General features: G+C 42.1%; 1 long non-coding RNA gene across 1 annotated transcript; it reads right to left on the reverse strand.

Moving 5' to 3' along the window:
• Positions 1–22,884: 22,884 nt before the first annotated feature.
• Positions 22,885–25,109, reverse strand: LOC127333502 (uncharacterized). Its single transcript, XR_011742500.1, has 3 exons — positions 24,824–25,109; positions 23,369–23,592; positions 22,885–23,238 (listed from the first exon to the last, which is right to left on the reverse strand). It is a non-coding gene; the product is annotated as an uncharacterized lncRNA (long non-coding RNA).
• Positions 25,110–26,005: the final 896 nt, after the last annotated feature.

The raw sequence follows: 26,005 nt of genomic DNA on the forward strand, positions 1-26,005 counted from the left end.
AAGCAACCGCTGAAACTTAATCTTCCTTTGTGTTGCTTCAATACCTTTACTTTGAATTATTGCTTTATGAGTTAATTCTTATGCAAGACTTATTGATGCTTGTCTTGAAGTACTATTCATGAAAAGTCTTTGCTATATGATTCATTTGTTTACTCATGTCATATACATTGTTTTGATCGCTGCATTCACTACATATGCTTACAATAGTATGATCAAGGTTATGATGGCATGTCACTCCAGAAATTATTTTTGTTTATCGTTTACCTGCTCGGGACGAGCAGAAACTAAGCTTGGGGATGCTGATACGTCTCCGACGTATCGATAATTTCTTATGTTCCATGCCACATTATTGATGATATCTACATGTTTTATGCACACTTTATGTCATATTCGTGCATTTTCTGGAACTAACCTATTAACAAGATGCCGAAGTGCCAGTTGCTGTTTTCTGCTGTTTTTGGTTTCAGAAATCCTAGTAAGGAAATATTCTCGGAATTGGACGAAATCAACGCCCAGGGTCCTATTTTTCCACGAAGCTTCCAGAAGACCGAAGAGTCAACGAAGTGGGGCCACGAGGTGGCCAGGAGGGCAGGCGGCGCGGCCCCACCCTTGGCCGCGCCGCCCTATCTCCTGGGCCCCTCGCGACGCCCCCTGACCTACCCTTCCGCCTACAAATAGCCTTCGTCGCGAAACCCCCAGTACCGAGAGCCACGATACGGAAAACCTTCCAGAGACGCCGCCGCCGCCAATCCCATCTCGGGGGATTCAGGAGATCGCCTCCGGCACCCTGCCGGAGAGGGGAATCATCTCCCGGAGGACTCTACGCCGCCATGGTCGCCTCCGGAGTGATGTGTGAGTAGTCTACCCCTGGACTATGGGTCCATAGCAGTAGCTAGATGGTTGTCTTCTTGTCAACACCCGGATTTTTAAGTCCGAATGCCTATTATGTCATACATCGCAATCCCAGGAATATTGTTGTTGCGAGGCATAATAGTTAAGTATCACAATCATCATTCATTACAAACCATAAGTCTTACAAATTTGGAATCACATGATCCATATTACACGAATAGTTGATCTATTGATCAACAAACAAACACAAGTTCATAGTTCAACATAGTGGAAGCGTAAGATACAAGGACTCTCTAGTCCACAGGCCAACGCTTGACGTCGGAAGGCGCTTTAGTTGTCGTAGGCGTCCTGCTGGTCATCTCCTTGGTCATCTTCATACTCTGGCCATTTGAATAGCCAGGGACAAAGCCGTGAGTACGATGAGTACTCGCAAACGAATACTAATGTAAGTACTAGACATTCTAGTGTGGTTTGCTAAGCTCTAGTTTATTTGCTTAAAGCTAGTTTTAGTTCACAAAGATTGAGAAAAGCTTGTTCAAGTGCTAACTAACTCAAGTGGGAACATTAGTGTCATTCCCACCATTCAAGTGGTGATTTCAAATCAATTCACCATAAGTCATTTCACCATCATCCTTTTCAACATCATTTTCAAAGATATGACATCGGAAACTGTATGGCCTTTCCAACCGTCCGTAACCGTGGACGCGGCTATTCGAATAGGTTTACACTCTGCAGAGGTTGCACACTTGTGCCACAACATTTGATTTCATCCGTCGGGATTACCCCGAATCATCGTAACACAGTACGCGGATCATCAACCATAACCTTTCACTTACGAATCCTAGTATGAGCACCTCTCCCCATGAGCTTGGCCTCCCAGTGAAGACCAACTGTCAACCTGGGAACTGCACAGGGCTTGGGCCGGACATTCACCTCATTTCGCATCATATCATATCATTTCTTTTGTGGTAGAGGCAGCTTTCGGCATAACCCCGATGACGCTTGTTTAGAGGGAACCCATACTAAGACGCATAAACTTCCAGTTAAGCCCTACCCATAATCAGGTATTGTGGGGGTACTTAATAATTGGAAAGGGATCGCATTCAAACCAACATCATTGTTTATCAAAAATCACCATCTTCTCTTGTTCACATTCACCTTCATAAATCATTCAATGGAATGCATCATCATTCCAAGGTTTCAAATCCATTTTAAAATCACATTGTTCCCATCTAGAGTAGTCAAGTTTTAATTCATTAGCACTAGCTCTAATTCATGAGGGGTGCTATCTTGCTTTGCTTGGAGAAGACTAACTCACTACTCTAGTATCCAACTTGTACTTTGACCAAAGTTAACTATAAAAGTAACTCATTTAGAAAACAAGTAAAAACTTGTAAGGTAAAAACTTGGGATAGGCTCATGTAAGAAAAGGTAAGAATCATGGTGCCTTGCCCCAAGGGGCTTTGCACTTTGCAAGAATAATAGCTTGCCTTGGTAGTTCTCAAACTGTTCCTCCTCCTCCTCTGGGTAGCAACCTTCTTCTTCGGCGTACTCTCTGGTGCTACCGTCTAAATTTGAATACGAGTATAATTACTCACTAATTCAATGGCTATTCCATACATCACATATAACACACAACTACTCTATGCACACAAATAAATTAACTAGGGTGCATGGGTTGTGGGGTTTAAATAGAATTCACTTCTTTGTATTTCATATGTAAATGATAGTTTCCATAGGGTTCTTGAGAAATAATTTCCTCTCATTGAAATCTTCTTAAGATTTAATTTCTCAAACAATCATGTATGAACTCATATTGACCTAAGTCAAATGTTCATCATCATCATTTGTGAAAAATGATTTAAATGAGGTAGATCACCTCATACTATTTAAATAACACTACATTTGATTTAAATCTCAAGTAATTCATATCAGAGAGTTTGGGACCAGGGGTCCAAACATCCCATGAATTCATGTGAGACAAGTTTAAGTGAAGTGTAAGGCTCCACATAATTTACTTTAATAGTTTTGGACAATATCAACTAGTTAAACTAGCCAGAATATCCATTCATTAAACTATGGCATGATCATACAAGGTGACCACACCATTTTATTGCATAAACAATTAGTGTAAGTCAAATGTGAGCTATTAGAGTTGGAATTAACTTAATATCTATTTTGGTTGATTTTTAAGAATTATTTGAATAGGGAAAAGTCCCTGTCTTGTTATTTTTATCACATTTATTCTACAAAGAATCTGGCAATGAGGCCAGTGGCATTGGCTAGATAATTTCAGTAGCTTTCCAACCATATAAAGTTCACTAAATTTGGTTTAGCCAATTTGAATCTATTGAATTTCAAAGTGGAGGCAGTATTCAAAACTATTTGAATTAATTAAATCTAGTTTGAATAAAAAGGCCGGCGGGAAAACTAAACGGGCCAGATTTAATTTAAACGGCCCAAGGCCAGCCCAGCCACGGTCCAGTGCCGCGCGGGCTGCCTGACAGCGGGGGCCACCCGTCAGTGGGCGTTTAAACCCGAAGCGGTATGGGCGAAGCTGGGGCGTTGGATTAGATCGCGGATCTACGGCCGCGGTTCATCGTCGTCTCCGACGAGAACCCGACGCTCTGGCGGCGGCGGTAGGGGGTGGGAGAGCTTACGGCGGCTCCAGCAAGGGATGGCAGTGTGCTCGGGGTAGATGTGGATGACGGCGAAGCTCCAGGTACAGGTGGCGTCGCCTGAGGTGGTCTGGTTCGCCGGCGATTGCTGCAGAGCTTCCGCGGCGGCGAGCTCCCGATTGGCCTTGCTCCGGCGTGAATCGAGAGAGTGGTGAGGTGGTTGAGAGGCAGTGAGAGGTGGGGAGTCTGGTGGTGTGCTTGGATTGCTCAGGGGAGCTCAGTATTTATAGAGGCGAGTGAGGGTTGCGGGGCAGGGTGGTGGTCGACATGCTCGCGGCGTCTCCGGCGAGCTAGCGAGCTAGGCGAGGGTGCGGCAGTGTTCTACGGTTCCTGGCAATGCTATTGGCGGCGACAGCTTGGTCGGGCAGGGCTTGGTTGGGTCGCATTGCTTCCGGGCATGTCGCGGCAGTGGCGGGATCTTCTTCTCCGTCTACGGCGGCGGCGGTCCAGGGTCTGGTCGTGGCCATGTCTGGCGGCGTCGCGGTGGCGTGGTGATGCTCAACGACTAGTCAGCGGGGCCAGGGCGAGAGCGAGGTGGTGGCGCGGCGCGTGGCCAGTGACGTCTGCGAGCGTGTCCATGCGCGACGTCATCGGCATGGCGTCGCCGTGCTGGGCGCGCGCGTTCTGGCGGCTGTCGAGCTTCTCCTCGACCATGGCCGGTGCTAGGTGGTCCAGTAGAGTGAGGTGGCGATGTTGGACAAGCTGGGCAGGGCAGAGAGTGAAGGAGGAGAGGGGAGGGTAGTCGGGGTGGCGACATTGTAGGATAACGTTGCATAGAAAACAAAAATTTTCCTACCGCGAACACGCAATCCAAGCCAAGATGCAATCTAGAAGACGGTAGCAACGAGGGGGTATCGAGTCTCACCCTTGAAGAGATTCCAAAGCCTACAAGAGGAGGCTCTTGTTGCTGCGGTAGACGTTCACTTGCCGCTTGCAAAAGCGCGTAGAAGATCTTGATCACGATCGGTTCCGGCGCCACGAACGGGCAGCACCTCCGTACTCGGTCACACGTTCGGTTGTTGATGAAGACGACGTCCACCTCCCCGTTCCAGCGGGCAGCGGAAGTAGTAGCTCCTCTTGAATCCGACAGCACGACGGCGTGGTGTCGGTGGTGGTGGAGAAGTCCGGCGGAGCTTCGCTAAGCGTTCGGGAACTATAGAGGAGAGAGGGGGCGGCTAGGGTTTGGGAGGGGGGCGCCGGCCATCTAGTGGTGCGGCCACCTTGTGGTGCTTGGGGTGGCCGGCCCCCTCCCTTGGCCCCTCATTATATAGGTGGATCCCCAAGTGTTGGTGTCCAAGTCATCGAATAAGACCCGAACCAAAAACCTTCCATAAGAGGGGAAAACCTAGACCAACTAGGACTCCCACCAAAGGTGGGGTTTGCACCTCCCATATGGGGGGGTGGCCGGCCCCCTAAGGGGGAGTCCACTTGGGACTCCTCCCCCACTAGGGTTGGCCGGCCATGGAGGTGGAGTCCCATGTGGACTCCACCTTCCTTGGTGGTTTCTTCCGGACTTTTCTAGAACCTTCTAGAACCTTCCATAGAACCTTCCGCGACATTTTAATTCACATAAAATGACATCCTATATATGAATCTTATTCTCCGGACCATTCCGGAACTCCTCGTGATGTCCGGGATCTCATCCGGGACTCCGAACAAATATTCGAACTCCATTCCTTATTCAAGTACTACCATTTCAACATCCAACTTTAAGTGTGTCACCCTACGGTTCGTGAACTATGCGGACATGGTTGAGTACTCACTCAGACCAATAACCAATAGCGGGATCTGGAGATCCATAATGGCTCCCACATATTCAACGATGACTTTAGTGATCGAATGAACCATTCACATACTATACCAATTCCCTTTGTCTCGCGATATTTTACTTGTCCGAGGTTTGATCTTTGGTATCACTCTATACCTTGTTCAACCTCGTCTCCTAACAAGTACTCTTTACTCGTACCGTGGTATGTGGTCTCTTATGAACTCATTCATATGCTTGCAAGACATTAGACGACATTCCACCGAGAGGGCCCAGAGTATATCTATCCGTCATCGGGATGGACAAATCCCACTGTTGATCCATATGCCTCAACTCATACTTTCCGGATACTTAATCCCACCTTTATAACCACCCATTTACGCAGTGGCGTTTGGTGTAATCAAAGTACCTTTCTGGTATAAGTGATTTACATGATCTCATGGTCATAAGGACTAGGTAACTATGTATCGAAAGCTTATAGCAAATAACTTAATGACGAGATCTTATGCTACGCTTAATTGGGTGTGTCCATTACATCATTCATACAATGATATAACCTTGTTATTAATAACATCCAATGTTCATGATTATGAAACTAATCATCCATTAATCAACAAGCTAGTTAAGAGGCATACTAGGGACTCTTTGTTGTCTACATATCACACATGTACTAATGTTTCGGTTAATACAATTATAGCATGATATATAAACATTTATCATAAACATAAAGATATATAATAACCACTTTTATTATTGCCTCTTGGGCATATCTCCTTCAGTCTCCCACTTGCACTAGAGTCAATAATCTAGTTTACATTTGTAAAGATATAACACCTTGGCCTTCTGGTGTTTTATCATGTTTTGCTCACGGGAGAGGTTTTAGTCAACGGATCTGACATGCTCAGAAACGTATGTATTTTGTAATTCATTTGCGTCTTAACGCATCACTCATTTTCAAATGAGTCGGCATTAAATATGTTTGGTCTTCTGGTGGAACCTTAATTCCGCGGTCTGAAATATGTTACTAATATTGTCACACACAATATAGCTTCAAAGTTCTGACTTTGTCGGAACTACACCAAGTTCTCAAAGAACCTCTTGACTTTAACATCCTTTGTCATTGTCAAAACAATGACATACTCTGCCTTCTTTTGTAGAATCCGTCATAATATTTAGAACTCTTCTAAATCTAGCATAGACAACTTCTAGCTCATTGTGCTACCTTTTAAACAACACTAAGTCTAATTTGAGATTGAAATTATATTTTATATGTGACAAAACCAATATCGGTGTAACACCTTACATCGATTTGTTTGTCATTTCTTCATACAAAAAAAATATATATATCCTTAGTTCTTCTAAAGTACTCAAAGATATTCTTACTGTCGTCCAATGATCATCATATGAATCATTCTGGTATATGCTCATAACACTTTATAGCACATGATATCTGATTGTGTACATATTATTCGTGATCTATAATCACTCATGTGTTTTTACTCATTGAGTGTCAGATACACTCAAGTCTTGTTAAACCTTCACATGACAAGAACATTTTCTTAATATTTCTATATTGAACTACTTCAATATCCATCATATGTACTTTGACTTAAACTTATTTATGTGTTTCAATCTATCTTCATAGATCTTGACACTAAATTTGTTTCAGTCCATATCCTTTCATTGAAGTTAATTCTCAATGAAACCTTTTAATCAAGTATATAATTACATCATTTATAACCAACTATATGTCACCTACATAAAGTATTATAAATGTGTCTTAGCGCTCCCACTTAATTTCTTGCAAATGCAAGCCTCTTCATCGTCTCTGATGAAATCAAAAACTCTTTGACTATTTCATCTGGTGAAGAATCCAACTCTGCGATACTTACTTCATCCAATTGAAGTTCGTATACCTATCTAGTATTCCACGAACCAGCAAAACTTTTGGTTGTATCTTGTATACACCTTTAATACACACTTCTGATAAGTAATGTATTTTGCCATCCTACTAACATATCTCATAAAGGAAATATGTAGTGATTACTAGAATAATCCATATAGACTTTAAGCATTGCTACGGAAGATCTAATCTTGTCGTAGTCAACTCTTTGAATTTTGTCGTAAACAACTTTTCGACAAGTCAAGCTTCTTCAAGGATATTTCATCCAAGTCCATCAATTTTATAGATCCATTTACTTTCAAAAAGTATTTATCTATCTTGGATTTCATGGCATATAGCCATTTTAACAGAGTCAGGGCCCATCAAAACTTCTTTGTTTGTAGTTGGTTTATCATTGTTTCAAAATCAATCCTTTGTCCACAAATCATTTATTTGATCACAAAGTAAACCATACCTACAAGGTTCAATATGTACTTCGATCTCCATGGCTAAAACACTTTGTAGTCATGGGAGCCATGATCGTCGTGGCCGCTTCCGAAACCAATTCCGATGCTGCGCTACTCTGATCATTATGCTCAGGTTCATAAACCTTATCAAATTATATTGTCCTCCCACTCAAATACTTCACTAGAAACAATTTCTCGGAAATAAGAAACATTGACAAACACTTTTGTCTTTGTCTCGTGGGAAGAATTCCCAATTAAATCTCTGGGATAACCAACAAAGACATTCATCCGATTTTGGTTGTAAACTCTTAGACCAAAATTTAAAGAAAAGACTATTAGGGTTTATACCCATACCATAACTTGTATGGTGTCATTTCAACGGATCATGATGATGCTCTATTCAAAGGTAAAAGCGGTAGTCACTAAAGCATAATCCACAAAAATATAATGGCGTCATAATATTTTATCTCATCATTAATCCAACAAGGTTTGGATACATCTCTCGGATATTATATCATCATTATGATGCTCCAAGAAATGTGAGTTTGTAGAACAATTTCATGACTCTCTTAGATGTTCGCTAAAATTCGTAATTCAAATATTTTCACCATGATCCAATCACAGATATTTGACTTTTCTATTACGATGATTTCCACTTCATGCTGAAATTTATTTGAATCCATTCAAATGTTTCAAACTTCTTCCTTATTGAATATATCCACATATATACTCAATTCATTGTTGAAAGTTTTCATGAAGTATAAGAATCTCCCGCACACAACTATGTCTAGTGAACCACATACATCATCATGTATTTTTCCACTAAGTTAGTTGCCCGTTCAACTCTTGGCCTATGAACGGTATTTTAATCATTCTCTTTAGAAAAGATTTGCAAGTGCCAAATGATTCAAAAATCAAATGACTCCAAAAATCCATTTGCATGGAGTTCCTTCATGCGTTCCTTTCTAACATGACCTAAATGGCGGTTCCACAAATAAGTGGAATTCAAATCATTTGCCTTATGGCATTTTAGCGTCAGTGTTATGTATGTGTGTCTAACGACGAACATAATAAAACTTTATTTTGTTCCAGACGTGCATTCCTATCATATTCATTGTCAGTCACTTAAGGCCATTGTATTCTTGTATTGCGTTGTTTTGTATGACACTTCATACCAACCAATATAGTACTAATACCCAAGAATTTCATAGTGTGACTTAACTAGGAATACAACCATAACATGTATATCATTATATACACCTGAGCTAGACTTTCTAGTCTTTTCTTTTCTTTTTGCCAAAATATCTTTTGCAGTTTCTCTTTTAGCTTTCCTCATTATTCAGAAAAACACTTCAACATCATTAACTTCTAGGTTTGTTGGTCAAATACCAATAACCTTGAGGTTCTTACTTTGAAATTGATCATCATATGATAAGTGTTCCAGATTTCACTTATTAGTAACTTTGTAATATGATGAACAATTTCACTCATAATTTTATCCATCATATCATGACGACTTTCCGAGACCATGTCTGTACATGCTAGGCTCGTAAAGTTTTAACCTTGGTATTTGCATGTGCAAATCTAGCTTGCACCCGTTGTATGCACACGTAGAATCTATCACACCCGATCATCACGTGATGCTTCGAAACGACGAGTCTTAGCAACGGTGCATATTAAGGATGGTCACTTCATGGATATGTGAATATCGTTAGTGCCCCAATAGTTGGAGGATTGTGACGCCTTGCGTCTTCAACCTTCGTACATTCCCATAAAACTTATGAGTTTATGTAGTCTCACCAAAATATATTCTATCATCTTGCAATAAGGTCTTAGATATCACTTATATCTCATACCTTGATTATTTCTGAAAACTAAATTTTCAGCTCCTTACTTTTCAAACAAATTTGAACTTCAAGTTTCACGGAGACAAGATAACTTTAGGTACTAATTGAAACCATAGCTCTTTGAATCAACAATGTGAGGTTTACTAAAAGTTTGCAATAGGACTTAATCAATTCTTGATTATTTAACAATACGGTACCAATCCGTAAAGTTTCTTGTCAGATTTTAACAGTATTTCTATCTCAATAACAAGACTAGTGCATAGTAGAAAACGGATGCCAATACTACAAAATTAATTCAAAATACTACTCAGACTATGTTTATGATAATTAGTTCATGTTCTAATCTAATTACTAATGAACTCCCACTTAATACAACATCCCTCATAGTTGTTAAGTGGTACACGATCCAAATCCACTACACCAAAACCGATCATCACGTGAGATGATGTAGCTTCAATGGTGAACATCAACATGTTGATCATATCATCCATATGACTCGTGTTCAACCTTTCGGTTTCCGTTGTCCCGAGGCCATGTCTGTACATGCTAGGCTCGTCAAGCAAACCCAAGTATTCCGCGTGTGCAACATGGCTTACACCCGTTGTATGTGAACGTTGAATCTATCACATCCGATCATCACGAGATGCTTCGAAACGACGAACTGTACAACGGTGCATACGAGGGGAGAACACTTTATTATCTTGATATTAATGTGAGGGATCATCTTATAATGCTACCGTCGCGATCTAAGCAAAATAAGATGCATAAAAGGATTAACATCACATGCAGTTCATATGTGATATGATATGGCCCTTTTGTCTTTGCGCCTTCGATCTTCATCTCCAAAGCACGGACATGATCTCCATCATCAACGGGCATGATCTCCATCATCGTCGGCGTAGCGTCAAGGTCCATGACGCCGTCTTCATGGTTGTTCACCTCATGTAGCAACTATTACAACTACTTTGAAATACTACTCAACATGAAAATTAAAGACAACCATAAGGCTCCTGCCGGTTGTCACAATACAATAATGATCATCTCATACATATTCATCATCATATCATGGCCATATCACATCACCAAACCCTGCAAAAACAAGTTAGACGTCTCTAATTTGGTTTGCATATTTTACGTGGTTTAGGGTTTTCGAGAGAGATCTAATCTACATACGAACATGAACCACAACGGTGATACTAATGTTTTCAATAGAAGAGTAAGTTGAATCTTTACTATAGTAGGAGAGACAGACACACGCAAAGCCTCTTATGCAATACAAGTTGCATGTCGAACGAGGAACAAGTCTCATGAACGCGGTCATGTAAAGTTAGTCCGGGCCGCTTCATCCCACTATGCCACAAAGATGCAAAGTACTCAAACTAAAGATAACAAGAGCATCAACGCCCACAAAAACATTGTGTTCTACTCGTGCAACCATCTATGCATAGACACGGCTCTGATACCACTGTAGGATAATGTTGCATAGAAAACAAAAAAATTCCTACCGCGAACACGCAATCCAAGCCAAGATGCAATCTAGAAGACGGTAGCAACGAGGGGGTATCGAGTCTCACCCTTGAAGAGATTCCAAAGCCTACAAGAGGAGGCTCTTGTTGCTGCGGTAGACGTTCACTTGCCGCTTGCAAAAGCGCGTAGAAGATCTTGATCACGATCGGTTCCGGCGCCACGAACGGGCAGCACCTCCGTACTCGGTCACACGTTCGGTTGTTGATGAAGACGACGTCCACCTCCCCGTTCCAGCGGGCAGCGGAAGTAGTAGCTCCTCTTGAATCCGACAGCACGACGGCGTGGTTGAAAGGACACGGATGTCGCCTAGAGGGGGGGGTGAATAGGCGATTTAAAACTTTTACGAGATGGGCTTAACTAATGCGGAATAAAACTAGCGTTTACTTTGTCAAGCCCAAAGCATATATACTATGGTTCACCTATGTGCACCAACAACTTATTCTAAGCAAGAGTTCACCTATGTGCACCAACAACTTATGCTAAGCAATACAAGCAAGTATGTGATAGCAAGATATATATAACTTCAAGCACGATGGCTATCACAAGGTAAGGTGCATAAGTAAAGAGCTCGGGTATAGAGATAACCGAGGCACGCGGGAGACGATGATTTATCCCGGAGTTCACACTCTTGCGAGTGCTAATCTCCGGTGGAGAGGTGCGGTTGCTTAGTGCTCCCGAACGCCACAAGAGGCTCACCTTGAGGTGTGGTTGCTCGATGCACACCAACGCCACAAAGGCCTCACCCCAAGATGCGGTACTCACACCACACACCGAACGCCACGAAGGCGCCTCACCTAAATCTCCGGTGACCCTCGCCACAAAGGCCTAGGTCACGGTTCCACTAAGGGATTTCCTTCGAGGCGGAAACCGGGCCTTACACAAAGATTGGGGCACACATCCACAACTTAATTGGAGGCTCCCAACAAATCGCCACAAAGGCCTAGAATCCGTCTAGGGTTCCAAGAACCCAAGAGTAACAACTTCCTTGCTTTCACCTCCACGAATCACCGTGGAGAACTCAAACCGATGCACCAAATGCAATGGCAAGAACACCACAAAGATGCTCAAGTCCTTCTCTCTCAAATTCCAACAAAGCTACAAAAGCTATTGGGGGAATAAGAGAGGAAGAACAAAGGAATTCACAAAGAACACCAAGATCAAGATCTAGAGGATTCCACTCACAAAGAGATGGATTTGATTGGTAGAAAAGTAGATCTAGATCTCCTCTCTCTTTTCCCTCAAATGGGGGCAAGAATCATGGAGGGATTGAGAGATAGTGCAAGCTTCTCTAGTTCAACAATGGAGGAGAGAGAGAGTGAGAGAAGCACAGCCCAAGGAGGAAGAAGGGGGTATTTATACCCCAAGAAAATCGAGCCGTTTGGGCAAACAGAGCCGGATATTCCGGCCCAAGTTGGGGCCGGATTATCCGGGGCCGGATAATCCGGCCTCGTGGACAAAACCTGGACAAAATCCGGCCAAAAATCCGGCCCCTATCCAGAGCAGCTCTTCTTCCGGTCCTTAGACGATTTCCGGGGGGCAGGATATTTCCGAAATATCCGGCCCGGATAATCCGGCCCGGATATTTCCAAAATATCCGGCCTAAGAAAACTGCAGAAACACCAAAACTAAAACGGGCATAACTTTTGCATCCGGACTCCGATTTCGATGATCTTGGGCTCGTTGAAATCACAACAACGAGCTCTACAACAATATGCATAGAAACATCATAGTCCAGCAAAGGAGGATAGAAACAAATGAAGAAAGGTTTGACCTATCTCAAAAAGACATACCGGTAAAACCTCCAATCTTGAAAATGCAACAAGTTGCCCATGGAAAAACCATTCTCAATGAACTAGAGCTTGTCATGAGAATAAGCACAAGCTCTAAAACATCACATGGATAAGATCCAAATAAAACCAAGAAAGATGATGAACCAAACTCGAAAACGCAACAAGTGAACTAAGCGAAATCCGTTGATGAACTAGAGCTTGTCATGAGAATAAGCACAAGCTCTAAAACATCACATGGATAAGGTCCAAATAACAACCAAGAAAGATGATGCAAGGATGCAAAGGTTTGAGCTCTCTCCGAACGATACGATCGAGTTACTCACTCGAGAGCCCTCTTGATAGTACGGCAACTAAACTATAAACCGGTCTCCAACTACACTATGAGACCGGTGAGAAACAAACCCTATCAAGAGCAAACCTTATACTTGCGCATTCCACTTGAGCTCGATGACGACGATCTTGACCTCAACAAGATGGAACGCCTTTCTTGCTTGTGCTTGCTTGACGAAGTCTTGTGGATTGCTCCCCCATAATCCACCATGGGAGAGCTTCTTTTTCAGCGCATCTTCACATAACCATGACCACCATGTGGATTGCTCCCCCATAATCCACCATGGGAGAACTTCTTCTTCGGCGCATCTTCACATATCCATGATCACCATATGGATGGCAAGACTCAAGCAAAGGATCTCTTCGAGATGGCTCATCTTGAACTTGCACTTCATTTCTTCATTCTTCATCATGTTGATGTCTTGAAGTAACTTGAGGGCTCACTTCATCTTCATCTTCAAGACATACTTGACACTTGATATCCTTCATCAATTTCTTCTTATTGCAACCTTGAAGCCAACATATGGTTCAAGCATTGCCTATGGACAACTCCTACAAATATAACTCAATGCAAACATTAGTCCATAGGGATTGTCATTAATTACCAAAACCACACATGGGGGCTCCAAGCACTTTCAATCTCCCCCATTTTGGTAATTGATGACAATCTCTTTGAGAGGGTTTATATAAGGAATTTAAGTAACAAATAAGTTGGATCTATAGAGCAAACTCCCCCATAATATATGCATGTGTGAATGATCTTGACTTTCATTGCATATATTGGCATTCAAAGCCTAGTGGAGTTTCCTCTAAAGATTCAACTATGCAAAGCAACAAGATGCAATGCAATGAAGGCACATGCTTAAGCACAAAGCAAAGACATAACCAAATTCCCTTAAACCCTCCAAACTTCTCCCCCATTGGCACCAATTGCCGAAATGGGTGAAAAATTTAGAAGGCTAATATAGTGAGAGTTCCTCCATAGCGTGTGCATTTCTCATAATTTGAGTGGAATCAAATGCACATATCCAATTACGAATATTCGGAAGGAATCACACCATAGATAGGATCAACAATTGCAAAAAGATAACAAAGTCAAGACGCTTCAACAAATGAAGCAAGCAACCAAATGAACCACAAAGAAGATATCAAAAAGAAAGATAGATATTATGATAAGATCAAGAAGATTGCTCTAAATAATATGAGGAAGCTCCCCAAGGTTTGTGCACAAAACTATACAATTTGTATTGGAGTATAAAGTGCACAAACATGGAATCATCACTCCCATAATATCATTCAAAAACAAAATATACCAAGTGAATCAAACTCTAATGATCACCACAAGATAGTGCTCTAAATCAAATGAGGAAGCTCCCCAAGGTACATGCATAAATTAAAATGTTGTCTTTGAATACAATATGCATAACATGGAATCCTCACTCCCTCATTACCATTTAAAACACAAACATTTGGAATAGATCATAGATAGAGAAATAAGCTTAACACTTGCAACAAACAAATAGTTGAGCAATAAGTAAGAGGCACCATAATAAAAGGCTCAACCAAGAGGATATGTGAAAGGCATGATAAAGCATATTATAAGACTATTATATGGATGAGCAAAAAGCATCATCATAGTCTTCAATGAATTATATTTCTTAGCATGACCAATCAACATGCAACAAATAAATAAGATATCAAATGGAGATGTATCATCTCTTATGTGTATAAGTTTCTCTAAGTGGACAATATCACAAAGATATTTATCCACAAAGAAACATGCACACACCAAATAGATACACAAGAAAAATAGCATGATATCCAAGACGAAGTCATGCAATATACCAATAAGATTTTTGCTTAATAGCATGGCCAAAGGCTCAATATTATCTTATTGTACATTCATGAACTTCAACCACAAACAACTAAAATACATCACAAATATCAACAAGGGATAGAAGATAGTTGGGATGCATTTGAGAAAGGCAACAAGTATCACAAACGGGGATACCAAAAGAAGTAACTAAATTTGCACTTTCATCTATATTGCACATGTGAGAGCCTTGAGGAATTGATATGCAACAAAATTGCTAGATAGGCATAGTTGGGATGGATGAATCATGAGCATGATTTAAAATACTTCCCAACAAATGCACTCATCTCAAATTACTCACATTCACAATAAAGAGGTTTCATTAAGACTTTTGCAAGAAGCACAACATTTGCAAATCAAGAGATTCATGCCAAGATGCAACCATAAGGTTGGATACAAGAAAAGTATGCATGAGAAGATACTTGTTACCAAGATAGCATTGGTGTGGATGTAGTAGATATGTGTTCGTTGATCATCCTAGCTTGCCTCACGTTACCATTGAGTCACCACTTCTTTCCAAGAGTGAGACAAGCATTCAATGCATATCCATTGTACCTAACACAAAGGTAAGTACAAAATGGTCCCCAAACTAATTGGGTCCGAAGTAGTTAGACACACTACAACATATAGGACAAACTCCACAATTCTATGTGCATATAGATATGAAATTGAATTTCATGCACATCTTAGCCAAATTAGGATTTGATGGAGTTTACCCTATATATTGGATCAAAGAAAGTGACACATGCCATAAGATATACATATATTAAATATGCATGCACAATACTTTCAAGAACCAAAGGAAGATACAATTTGGACAAAACACCAAATAAACCAAGAGACAATGGTTGTCCAAATTATATCAAAGAATCAAATCAACACAAGATTGACTCCAAAGACTTATCTCATTATAAGAAGCTAATTAAACCTAAGCACAAAGGAATGAGATAACCAACTCCCAAGAGAGCAAGGTTCCAACAAATAAACCAAACCCTCGACACTTTTTATGATGGCACACAGTACCAAAAAGAAAATTTATGACTCCCAAAACCAAATTTTTGATAAAGATCAAGAGAAGTTTATATAACAAATATAGGAGAGCTCCCCCAAGATTAGTGCATTATCTAGGATTTAGAATATGGATACAAAATGCACACAACTAGGATCATCACACTACCTATATCTACTAAAAAAAGCTAAGAAAGTTTGAATAGAAAAAAGAACACATGGGAGTCAAAGCACAACAAATTCATGGCAATAAATAAGGCAATTTAAACACAAGATCCATAAGATGCAAGGAAGACACATGGGAGTCAAAGCACAACAAATTCATGGCAATAAATAAGGCAATTTAAACACAAGAGCCAATGTAGATATGATCAATAAATATCTACCTCATAATTGATTACCAATTGTCCTAGGACAAGAGGTATTAGGAAATATTTCCCGGTGGTAGTTTGTAAGTATACATAAGATCATATTTACAACGAACAAAGCATATGGTAAAAGATAAGAGTTAACCATCATGCAAAGATAGTTTCTTGATAGCTTCATTTAGTCATACCAACATGCAAGGCAATTAATAGTATTCATACCAACATGCGAAGCAATTAATAGTATTCATACCAACATGCAAAGCAATTAATAGTATGACTTGAAGCACATGGTTTTCCAAAAATGTATTGATGGACACGTTGTGAAAAACCATGCCAAGAAAAACTTTCACAAATAAGATCCACAAAGATATTAGCAATGAAGCCATTTAAGCAAATTGGAGCTTGTTTGAGCAAACATGCCACATAGGAGAGAGATAAATTACGGTATCAATTCTATGTGACACAACCTCAAATGTTCACATTTTCTAGGCTTGTAATATGCACAAAGCTTATTACTCCCCCATAATGTGATAAGGAATTTATTTTCACAAGAGGCAAATAAGATCCAAGTAGAGATATTAATGGACATTAGAATTTGAATTTCTCATGAAGATGACATACCACATAGAGACTAGATAATCTTGCAATATCAATTCTAAGTGGTATTCCTCATGTACACACATTGTTAGGATCATGAAATTCCCAAAGGAATGTCACTCCCCCAAAATGGGATTGTCCATTAATCGCTCATAAGAGCCATATAGGATACAACAAGATGCAAAGAGGCTCCAACACACACACAAATACATGGTGTGCAACCTAACATACATAGACTTGATTTCTCAAGAAAAACTAGTAGGATGCACAACATATACAAACATATGTTAGGAACAAAACTAACACATGCAAAGGGGCGAGTAACTTTCAATATAAAAGAGTTGAGCACATGTTACCGCAAGGAGGAACATTGGGTGTATGATAGAAGTAAGATAACCAAAAGACTTGGCTTGAGATAAGATAAGTGATGAAGATCCCTTAATTCTTCATGATGTAACCAAGTCTCCAATGCCCACCAACAAGCACCTATTGATCAAGTTTTGGATTGTTGGTCCCCAACTAAGTTGGGTCCTAAGAGGTTAGTCACAATAGGCTTGGCAACCCAAATGGTTCTTTTCTTGACACCACTTTGAGCACCAACATATTTGGCAAACACATTGCCACCCTCATCCTTACGAAGAGAATAAACATCATCAATGGAGATAGAGTTGGATGAGGTACCAATAGTGCAAAAAGAGGAGATGTGGCCCTTCTCACGGCATATGTAGCAAGTTCTTTTCCTCTCCTTCTTCTCACTAGATTTCTCCACAATGGGAGCATTGGCTTGATTCTTCTTGGGAAGTGGAATTTCTTCAACTTGAGGTTGAATATGAGTTTGAGCTTGAGGCCGCTTCCCTTTTTGCTTCTTCTTCAAAGGGCAAGATCTAACATGGTGCCCTTCAATTTTGCACTTGAAGCAAACAATCTTGGCCGGGTCTTTGACTTGTACTTGGCCCTTCTTCTTGTTGTTGTTGTTGTTGTTGGACTTGTTCTTGTTGTTGGATTTGAATCCAAGTCCACTCTTGTCATTGGGGGATTGTTGCACACTTAACATCGTGTCAAGTTTGCATTTCCCTTCATGACTCTTTACCAAGTCATTCTTCAAAGAAGTGACTTGAGCCTTGAGCTCTTTGATTTCCTCTACATGGTTAGTAACAACACAAGTACTAGAGGAAGTAGAACCTTCATTGTTAGAGCAAGAAGGCAAGGAAGATAATTCATCACAAGATTTAGCAATATTATGAGTGGATGAATTACTAGGACTAGCACATGGCAATATAACATTTTGAGTAGTAGTGCTAGTACCCACATGAGGCTCACAAGGTGTTGCCTTAGATATGATGGCCTCATGAGCTAACTTTAGCCTATCATGAGAGGCTAGAAGATCCTCATGGGAGCTAGCAAGCTTTCCATGATTTTCTTCCAATTTCCCATAATTGCTAGTTAGCAAATCAAGTTGAGCCCTTAGCTCAACATTCTCCTTCAAGGTAGATGCTTCACAAGAAGTAGAGTTAGTAGCACAAGCATCATTATCAATAGCAATAGGAGAAGGCAAGTTGGCATGCACTTTTAGATAAGAAGCTTTAAGTTGCTCATGCGACTCGGTGAGTTTGGTGAGCATACTCTCAATGACCCTTGAGCCCTTTTTGAGTTGCTCAAAATCCTCAAGGAGTTTAGAATTAACAAACACAAGCTTATCATTTTTTAGCTTTAGTTCATTTGCCATCTCAAGAGCTCTATCATGGTTTTCCTTTTCTCTAGACAATTCTAGAGCAAAGGTCTCCTCAAGAGCTTCCTTGATGGTTTGTTCTTCTTCAAGTTCATTCTTTAAAGATGCTACATCATCGGCATACTCTCGTTCAAGAGCACCCTTTTTATCAATGGTGTTCTCATGCATCCAAATAAGTTTTTGGCTCTCAATAGCGGTAGTCAAGATTTCAAAGAAGTGAGTGCTAGCAATTTTATCTTTGCAAATAATCTTGAATACACTCTTACCCTTATCGCGTAGAGAGACAACCCAATCCTCTTCTTCATATTCATCCTCATTCTTATCACCACGAGACATATTAGGTTCCATGGTAGGAGGTACCGTGGAACCCTTGGCCATAAGGCATATATGAGGACCGTGAAATAAAGATGAGGAGTTACTTGAGGCTCCTTTCAAGATCTTGTCTTGACCAATAGAATCTTTGGTTTCCTCTACATTGTTAGACACACAACAACTAGAGGAAATAGAATCATTTTTATCATGGCCACAAGACAATGCAAGCATATCATCATTAGATTTTTTCAAGCAACTTACACATGATATGCAAGGACTATCAACACAAGAATGTAAATCATTTCTAGTGCTAGATGTGTTTAAGTCCAAAGATGAACCATTGCAATGAGATATAGATGAAGGATCATCAATAGTAAGCTCAATACCAACATTGCAATTTCCATCACCACTCACCATATCATTACCTTGTGTCTTGAAACACTTTGGTGAAGTGGATGAAGATGAGAACTCATCACGGCCGGAAGTGGAAGCAATACAATCATCCTCAATGATATTGGACACATCATATTTATCTCGAAGTTTTGTCCATAATTCATGAGCGCTCCCAAAAGGCATGATTGAAGAAGTAACTACATTGCTCACAACAATGGAAAACACATGAGAAGCAAGAGCATCGAGACAAGAGTTTTTTTCCTCCTCAAGAGATAAATTTTGAGGATCCTTAGGAGAAGAAAAACCCATGCCAAGAAATCGCTCCATGTCCGGAGACATACGCCGCAAAATATTAAGCACATAAATTTTCCATAGAACATAATTTGTGCCATCAAATATAACCAAGTTATTGTGCGCTAATCCCCTAACCGACATCTTTACTCTCAAGGCGGTGAAGCCTAAGAATGAGAGACCTTGCTCGATACCAATTGAAAGGACACGGATGTCGCCTAGAGGGGGTGAATAGGCGATTTAAAACTTTTACGAGATGGGCTTAACTAATGCGGAATAAAACTAGCGTTTACTTTGTCAAGCCCAAAGCATATATACTATGGTTCACCTATGTGCACCAACAACTTATTCTAAGCAAGAGTTCACCTATGTGCACCAACAACTTATGCTAAGCAATACAAGCAAGTATGTGATAGCAAGATATATATAACTTCAAGCACGATGGCTATCACAAGGTAAGGTGCATAAGTAAAGAGCTCGGGTATAGAGATAACCGAGGCACGCGGGAGACGATGATTTATCCCGGAGTTCACACTCTTGCGAGTGCTAATCTCCGGTGGAGAGGTGCGGTTGCTTAGTGCTCCCGAACGCCACAAGAGGCTCACCTTGAGGTGTGGTTGCTCGATGCACACCAACGCCACAAAGGCCTCACCCCAAGATGCGGTACTCACACCACACACCGAACGCCACGAAGGCGCCTCACCTAAATCTCCGGTGACCCTCGCCACAAAGGCCTAGGTCACGGTTCCACTAAGGGATTTCCTTCGAGGCGGAAACCGGGCCTTACACAAAGATTGGGGCACACATCCACAACTTAATTGGAGGCTCCCAACAAATCGCCACAAAGGCCTAGAATCCGTCTAGGGTTCCAAGAACCCAAGAGTAACAACTTCCTTGCTTTCACCTCCACGAATCACCGTGGAGAACTCAAACCGATGCACCAAATGCAATGGCAAGAACACCACAAAGATGCTCAAGTCCTTCTCTCTCAAATTCCAACAAAGCTACAAAAGCTATTGGGGGAATAAGAGAGGAAGAACAAAGGAATTCACAAAGAACACCAAGATCAAGATCTAGAGGATTCCACTCACAAAGAGATGGATTTGATTGGTAGAAAAGTAGATCTAGATCTCCTCTCTCTTTTCCCTCAAATGGGGGCAAGAATCATGGAGGGATTGAGAGATAGTGCAAGCTTCTCTAGTTCAACAATGGAGGAGAGAGAGAGTGAGAGAAGCACAGCCCAAGGAGGAAGAAGGGGGGTATTTATACCCCCAAGAAAATCGAGCCGTTTGGGCAAACAGGGCCGGATATTCCGGCCCAAGTTGGGGCCGGATTATCCGGGGCCGGATAATCCGGCCTCGTGGACAAAACCTGGACAAAATCCGGCCAAAAATCCGGCCCCTATCCAGAGCAGCTTTTCTTCCGGTCCTTAGACGATTTCTGGGGCCGGATATTTCCGAAATATCCGGCCCGGATATCCGGCCCGGATATTTCCAAAATATCCGGCCTAAGAAAACTGCAGAAACACCAAAACTAAAACGGGCATAACTTTTGCATCCGGACTCCGATTTCGATGATCTTGGGCTCGTTGAAATCACAACAACGAGCTCTACAACAATATGCATAGAAACATCATAGTCCAGCAAAGGAGGATAGAAACAAATGAAGAAAGGTTTGACCTATCTCAAAAAGACATACCGGTAAAACCTCCAATCTTGAAAATGCAACAAGTTGCCCATGGAAAAACCATTCTCAATGAACTAGAGCTTGTCATGAGAATAAGCACAAGCTCTAAAACATCACATGGATAAGATCCAAATAAAACCAAGAAAGATGATGAACCAAACTCGAAAACGCAACAAGTGATCTATGCGAAATCCGTTTTCGATGAACTAGAGCTTGTCATGAGAATAAGCACAAGCTCTAAAACATCACATGGATAAGGTCCAAATAACAACCAAGAAAGATGATGCAAGGATGCAAAGGTTTGAGCTCTCTCCGAACGATACGATCGAGTTACTCACTCGAGAGCCCTCTTGATAGTACGGCAACTAAACTATAAACCGGTCTCCAACTACACTATGAGACCGGTGAGAAACAAACCCTATCAAGAGCAAACCTTATACTTGCGCATTCCACTTGAGCTCGATGACGACGATCTTGACCTCAACAAGATGGAACGCCTTTCTTGCTTGTGCTTGCTTGACGAAGTCTTGTGGATTGCTCCCCCATAATCCACCATGGGAGAGCTTCTTCTTCGGCGCATCTTCACATAACCATGACCACCATGTGGATTGCTCCCCCATAATCCACCATGGGAGAACTTCTTCTTCGGCGCATCTTCACATATCCATGATCACCATATGGATGGCAAGACTCAAGCAAAGGATCTCTTCGAGATGGCTCATCTTGAACTTGCACTTCATTTCTTCATTCTTCATCATGTTGATGTCTTGAAGTAACTTGAGGGCTCACTTCATCTTCATCTTCAAGACATACTTGACACTTGATATCCTTCATCAATTTCTTCTTATTGCAACCTTGAAGCCAACATATGGTTCAAGCATTGCCTATGGACAACTCCTACAAATATAACTCAATGCAAACATTAGTCCATAGGGATTGTCATTAATTACCAAAACCACACATGGGGGCTCCAAGCACTTTCAGTGGTGTCGGTGGTGGTGGAGAAGTCCGGCGGAGCTTCGCTAAGCGTGCGGGAACTATAGAGGAGAGAGGGGGCGGCTAGGGTTTGGGAGGGGGGCGCCGGCCATCTAGTGGTGCGGCCACCTTGTGGTGCTTGGGGTGGCCGGCCCCCTCCCTTGGCCCCTCATTATATAGGTGGATCCCCAAGTGTTGGTGTCCAAGTCATCGAATAAGACCCGAACCAAAAACCTTCCATAAGAGGGAAAAACCTAGCCCAACTAGGACTCCCACCAAAGGTGGGGTTTCCACCTCCCATATGGGGGGGTGGCCGGCCCCCTAAGGCCTCGTTCGGTTGCGGGGGGTCGAATCCGCTGGTGGATTGATTCGCTCGAGTATCTGGGTGAATCCCCACGGTCCACCCATACCCCCACTAATCCCTTCCGCAAAACGCTACTACTTTTCAGTTGTTCGGTTAATCCCTGCTGAAGCTAGGCTTGTACCGTTGTACGGTTGGTTTTACAGGAATGGGTAGACAATTGCACACTAGCATGCATGAATTACTATTGTGCTTCTCCACTAAACACTAATTCATCAGCGTACAAAACTACACTTCTACTTTTCTATAAACACAGTAAATTCGAACAGTTCATCATCATACACAGGCACAAACGTGTACTTTACAATTGCATGTTTTGTTCAATTTCTCGTAGCTAGCGAGGAGCAAACACGGTACTGCCACGCCTGGCTCGACATGGTGAGCTGCAGGGCTCCCTGGGGCGAGCCGGATTGCGACATGTTGTTCTGCGACATGCTGTACTGCTCTGACCACAAGCCGGCAGAGTGGTGCTGCCGATCATTGTCAGATGTTTGTCGTGTGTGTAACCTGTATTTCCGTAGAACAGTTTGTGCACTTGGTCAATGCTCCAATGTTCAATTATGATGATCACAATAGCTGGTGTGGTGTAAATGGATCAGATGACTGAAACTTGAAAGAGAAGCAGTTAGGAACAAACCTGATGGCTCTTGACCTCGACCAGCACCACCCAACCTTCTGCGACTGCTGCCGCTGCTGCTCTTCGGCGTCCGTGATAGCGCTGCTGTTGGCGCTCAGGGCACCAGGGCAGGGCTCGGGGGGTGAGAGGAACATGTCTGGGACTGCCATGGCTGCCGCCTCTGGTCTCTCCGATAATTTTCAGAAGGAAGGCAACCCATTCAGTGGCATGGACACATTAGACACCTGATGAATTGAAATTGACAACACGGGGTTAGAAAAAGCAGGTACATATACATGAGTTAGCACTTCTGGAATAGACATCACAAGCTTAAGAGGAAAATAATTTCCCTGTTGATTGAATGCAAACTCTATATTTATTAATCCTGATATGGAATTTAACAACTTAGGGAGAAAACGGCTTCAGAAATAAAACAAAACATATTCTGAAAATAATGTAGCAGACACATGTTGTGTGGAGCATGATGCAGGATCCCAACTGCAAGTTTGATGTTGAGATGGGATGGAAATATCTATATTCTTGGAATGAATTTGACATTTTAATGAATATTTAGCAAAAAAATGGCATCTGGATAAAATACTGAAATAGGTTGCTCCAAAATTACTCATTGAAGTATCATCCTGCAATGTCATGGTAAGCTTTTGTTTCAATAGAAAACAAAGTTTCTTTTCTTTTGTATGAACTAAAAGGATGAATTTGAACAGAGGAAAAAACAAGAAAATGCAAGAAATCAAGATCCTTTTAACCTGACGAAGGAACCAACGAAGAGACGGTGAGGAGTAGCGCAATATTGGCATTCCGCCTCTATGTGAGATCATATGCAGAAACTTATGCAGAGCTTTTGATTTATGTATTTAACTACAACAAAGTCAAGATGCCAATAGACGACAATATAATTTTTCAGTTATGACTTTATTAATAGAACATGCAAAGAGGTTGCTCTGAAATGTATAAGTTACCCATCGATTTATTTTCTCTGTCAGTTTGGTAGTACACCATTTGTACTCCTTTCTTTGCTTAGCACACGTGTAAGGCAAAATTCTAAGCGATGGATAATACACGAAAAGGTTCATCGATGAAATCAAGAGCACTCACATGTCATATACTTATAAACCTGAATGCTGATGACTAATTTGAAGTAACACACACACAAATTCCATGGCTCATTGAGTCCACGGTATAGCTTTCATCTTCCCAGTTCATCACAAAATCAAGAAAGAAACATTTCTGCATCTAACCGGCTCCTAACTAGGAAATAGCAAGCCCCTGTCGGCTCTGGCAAGGCACAATCAAAAATCCATGGCACCGCCATGCACCACCTAAAGACCAGATCCTAACACAATCTCAACATCTCCTAGATCGAAGAACACGAACATGCTGACGCCCTGAACCTTCCAACACGAGCAGCCCTAACGGTACGAGAAGAGGGGAAGGGTAGGCGAAGGAGGAGAGGACCTTATCTTCTAGCAGCCGGCGTCGGACGCGACGAAGGGGGAGATGCAGGAGATCTGGATGTTCCAGATCGAGCGCCTTGTCTTCGGCCCGGGCTCCGTGGCGGTGTGGGCGTTGAGGAAGGGCGACGAGGACTAGAGCAGCTCCTCTCTCTAGTTGGTCGGGCGGCCGCCATCGTCCCGAAGCGATCGCCGGCGCTCCTCCGTTCGCGTCGCCGCCGCCGCGGTCGTGAGGGACGAAGTGTCGATTCGCTTCTGTTTTTCTCTCTCTGTGTCGATTCGGGATTTCTGTCCACGCGTGCGACCAAGATTTTTTAAAACCCGGTGGAACGGGCGGGTTTGGGGGAAAAACGGGCTGGTTCGAACCCCGACAGGGATTAACCGAACACGTTATCAGATTAGACCGGGATTAAACCCGGGGCGGATCCAATCTCGGCTGACCCACGGGGTTTGCGTCGCGATTCCGGCCGGGTTGGGACGAAGCGAACGAGGCCTAAGGGGGAGTCCACTTGGGACTCCTCCCCCACTAGGGTTGGCCGGCCATGGAGGTGGAGTCCCATGTGGATCTGGAGATAGAACCTTCCGCGACATTTTAATTCACATAAAATGACATCCTATATATGAATCTTATTCTCCGGACCATTCCGGAACTCCTCGTGATGTCCGGGATCTCATCCGGGACTCCGAACAAATATTCGAACTCCATTCCTTATTCAAGTACTACCATTTCAACATCCAACTTTAAGTGTGTCACCCTACGGTTCGTGAACTATGCGGACATGGTTGAGTACTCACTCAGACCAATAACCAATAGCGGGATCTGGAGATCCATAATGGCTCCCACATATTCAACGATGACTTTAGTGATCGAATGAACCATTCACATACTATACCAATTCCCTTTGTCTCGCGATATTTTACTTGTCCGAGGTTTGATCTTTGGTATCACTCTATACCTTGTTCAACCTCGTCTCCTAACAAGTACTCTTTACTCGTACCGTGGTATGTGGTCTCTTATGAACTCATTCATATGCTTGCAAGACATTAGACGACATTCCACCGAGAGGGCCCAGAGTATATCTATCCGTCATCGGGATGGACAAATCCCACTGTTGATCCATATGCCTCAACTCATACTTTCCGGATACTTAATCCCACCTTTATAACCACCCATTTACGCAGTGGC

The sequence above is a fragment of the Lolium perenne genome, chromosome 1 (genome assembly GCF_019359855.2).
Source record: "Lolium perenne isolate Kyuss_39 chromosome 1, Kyuss_2.0, whole genome shotgun sequence".
Classification (NCBI taxonomy): domain Eukaryota; kingdom Viridiplantae; phylum Streptophyta; class Magnoliopsida; order Poales; family Poaceae; genus Lolium; species Lolium perenne.